The following is a 4,037-nucleotide window of genomic DNA, read 5'->3' as shown; positions in this document are numbered from 1 at the left end:
ACGCGGCGTACTTGCAAGTGCGTGCTGTCTACGTGCCAAAACGTGGGCAATGTTTTGGTATCCGTAAGTGGTAAGTACCGTCTCCGTACGAACACGTGGCGAATCCCACGGATTTGGGAGCACGCAGACACGCCGTAGAAATTTAAGTGCATGCAGAACTTTCTCTGCGTTCGGGCTGTGGATTCGTCCTCCGTACGTGCCAGTACGGGCGACGCACCTGCCATGTACAGACTGAACGTTTTCAGGAATACGTGGCGGACAAATTGCACGTACGGCGGGTTGTGCCCCAGGCTTAACCCGAGTATCTCTCTAGACTGCGTCTGTCTGTACCGAATTGCGCCAGGTATTTGCATTCGCAAACTGACGCAAGCAAACGCCAATTTGTTGCCCCAAATTCCGATTTTAGAAAAAAAATCCAGAACAGTTTGCGTTCAGAAATAGGCGCTAACGGGGGCAAATATGTATGCTGTATCTTTTCAATGCTGGGCCAAGTATCACAAGTGAACATTAATTGCAAATCATTTTTTGATGCATTTTCAGTCATTGTCAGGATTCAAAATACCACCTGCATGTGCAGATTAGTGCAGGTAAAACTGAAGTATTACATATCTAATCCAATATATATACTTATATTGACCAGCCATTTTGTGGCCGTTACCGTTTGTATACTTGTTTCAGGACATTTCGGATTTCTAAGTACGTCATTTGAAAGTCAGTTATGTTGTAGATACTTGCGCACGAAAGTATGGCCAATATACTGATATCTTTACCTAGTTAGCGAAAATCCCAGTTTCGATGTGAAAGATAGACATCGTCAAGTCCTTACCCGAGAGTGTAGTTGTCGTGCCTTCTCCAAAGATCCAAAGGTCAAAAGAGAACGGTTCACTGTTAATGTTATTCTAGCTCTACATATGGGCGGATACCTCTCAAGACGAGCCCACTCTGTTACAGGGGTGGTTATGCGTTTTATGCGGCACTGAAGGTTTCTGGTGAAGTATTTCTGTAGTGCAATTTGATTCAGCGAGACAGCAAACGCATTGCTATGTGCATCACGTTAGCAGCAAATATGGATCAGTACTACGACAGAAATTTTCCCATCCTAAATCACTATGAAAAATCCACTAGGTAACGCCCACTAAAGCCTGCCGGGAAATAAACTTTGATCCCTTGTGCCCTACCTGGGACGACGCTTCGAAAATCTTCTAGGAACTATTTAGAATGAATGAATGAATGAATGAATGAAGACCTTCATTGTACACATACATACCCACTGGGTTCAGTACAGGTCGCAGTCGGTTCAGTTCGGGGGGTGCGAAAAAAAACCCACACACGTTCGAAGGTCCACTTTTTATGTCCAAGATTTTTTTCAAAGGCATGACTGATTTGCATTTTTCACTGATAGACATTTCATTCAATCTTAGTGAGTCTATCAGCAAAATCTGCCCCAGAAAGTGCAGGAAATGGTTTTTCAGAGGGTCCAGATTTCAAAATTTCCCCGGACCTCAATTGCGACGCCTCGCGCCTTTAGTAATTTACTGGAAATCCCATTAAAGTTGAGCCATCGGATTTTGAAAATGCAGGAAATGGCGTTTCGGAGGGCCCCAAAGTACTAAAAAGACCCCCCCCCCCAACCAAAATCCTGGCTACGGGCATAATCCTGAGGTAACTTGTGATGTAATGCTTAGTCTTGTTCTTTCAGCCCAGAGCCCATCTAACAGCTCTCCCTGGCGCTCAATGTTATATTCCATCCGCAAGTGACCTGCACAGCTTACAACAGTTTGAAATGAAATTCGGATGTATTGATGAAAACAGAAACATCGCTGTACGTCGACGTCGTCTTGTCATCATCATGATCATCTTCGCCGCATATCAGTCATTGTTACTGAGGCGGACCGTCATTGTTCTCCACATTTTTGTCGGTGCGTAGCACCGGCCTTGAGACGGGAGAAGCGGTTTTTTTCAGCCATGGATGCATGCATTTTGCATGGATGCATGGATGGATCGGTCAATTTAACCAAACCCTTCTAATAGCCCTTCTATACGCATTATTACGTAATGGAGTCAGCGTGGCCGAATCGTGGGTTTGAACCCCACTTGTAACAATTTTTTTTTCTTTGTTAGACAAATCTCATGTAATGTAGAAGACAGATCAATTCGGTAATTCGATGCTTTAAACTATTTTTTCATGTGATTTTGTTTAACATCCAGGCTTTTTCCAAAATACGCACCGGCCAGCTTTTTTCAGAAGCTTTCTTGTTTATCATCTGCTGTCCGTTCCACCCCCTCGCATGTGCATCCCAACTCTCGTACATGTACAATATATAATTGGACTTCAGATGTGGCAGCCCAATTGACATTCTAACTATTTACAGGCCTTGCACTCTATCCCTTCTATTGTAACATGTCATTTCTGACCTAATATTTGGTTTTGTTTGGTTATCTATCTTAGAAATTGTCATCTGTAATCTCTGTATGGTCATATTTTGGACGGCAAAGTCAAATAAGCCACAAAACTTCAAACCCCTTTACGAACCTTCCAACATTTCCCTATTCCTGAAAAGAGGCAAAGTTGGCAAATTTGACGGTCGTTTTAGCCACTTTTCAAGACGAGGCCGGGAGCGGTACTGCAGCTTGGGCTCTTGTAGGGTATGCAGTCCCGACTTTTAAAATGTGAAAGTGAAAAAGAAATTATTGTTAAAGCCTGTGAAAATTCCCCAGGTCTGGAAGTCATCTTAACACGTATCTAGAATGACGTTTAAAGCATAAGCTGACATATAAAGGATAGTTTTCGGCGTCGCGCGAGGAGCCCCTGTGTCCGTATACTGTACGTATTAGATAGGTTAAAAATACAGGTACATATAGTTAACTAGATTCTGTAAAATCTTGCCTTTCTCTTTTTCCCTCCTTTTTTGTCCTTTCTGGCACGTTTTCAGGAATTGTTAAAGTGGTAGGACTATGTGATAAAATTGAAAAGTTGGAGGCAAATGCAAAATATTTCTCCATCTTTTCTAAAATATATATCCTTTAACCGCATCAGCACAGTGTACCGGTGTGACAGCGATCTCGCCCCCCCGGCGATCTCGCCCCCCCGGGGGGCGAGATCACTAGCGTTTTCGCCCCCCTTTAGCGTTTTCGCCCCCCCCCCTCCAAGAGCTGCTGGTTACTACATATTACAGGTGCGCTACCTGGTACTATACTGCACCTGGGGAGTAACGTGTATGGTGTGTTACCTGGTACCTTATGGCACCTTATTACCGTACCGTAAGATGCCTGCCATACCTCGAAAGTCGATACTATATTGTTCGGTGCAAACATGACATTGAAATGAAAAAGACAATTTTTGCAGCTGAGGTGGCATAAAAACAGTGCTACTGCGAACGTATAAATCAACACCGTCTATGGTACGGAATACGTCAGCTATATGTTTTCAATTTGTCACAGTGTTTTCTTTCTTGTGCTGGAAACATTTCCAAAGCACTAACAAAAACACACGTGAATAATAGTTTCTCATTATAAACACTATCTACGCGCAAGTTGATATAGCTGTTGCTAAATGCTACACAAACACTGGTAAAGTACCAGTCTTAAGAAACACGGGTAAATGCATCAGTTCCTAAATACTAGAAAAAACAGTCATGTTGGAGGTGAAGATATCCCTTGGCCAGGTGCATATACCAAAATGTGCGTTATTCTAATTAATACCTAATATTTGCATAATTAATAAAGACATTACATAGTTCTTTTGTGGTCACTTCATGGTAGAGACTTCATATTGGAGATATATAGGTCGTTTGAGGACAGGTGAATACAATGAAATACATCTTATGTCAAGACTCAGGTATGCAATAATGGGAATACAAGGGACCAAACCCTCCTTGTCTGAAACAAGTTCAACTATCTTATTACCATGTAATTACGTTACTATTGATACTATGAATGGAGTTATGTATCAAACTCGTGTACTTATATCATTCTGAAACTGCATTTTGCGATTTATACCAATCAACTTCTAGAATGTCATGTAAACCCGTTTTTGG

The 4,037-nt window shown here is 42.2% G+C and overlaps 1 protein-coding gene across 1 annotated transcript in view; it reads right to left on the bottom strand.

Annotated features, from left to right (window-relative positions):
- Positions 1-969, bottom strand: part of LOC118421408 (solute carrier family 2, facilitated glucose transporter member 5-like) — a 21,759-nt gene extending 20,790 nt beyond the window's left edge. Inside the window, exon 1 of the mRNA XM_035828676.1 lies at positions 827-969. The gene's annotated coding sequence lies outside the window, so the exon portion shown is untranslated. The remainder of the gene's footprint in view (positions 1-826) is intronic.
- Between the last annotated feature and the right edge of the window lie 3,068 nt (positions 970-4,037).

This window comes from Branchiostoma floridae, chromosome 8 (assembly GCF_000003815.2).
Source record: "Branchiostoma floridae strain S238N-H82 chromosome 8, Bfl_VNyyK, whole genome shotgun sequence".
NCBI lineage: Eukaryota > Metazoa > Chordata > Leptocardii > Amphioxiformes > Branchiostomatidae > Branchiostoma > Branchiostoma floridae.
Note: the sequence above shows the minus strand (reverse complement) of the source record. Positions and strands in the feature narration are given on the sequence as shown.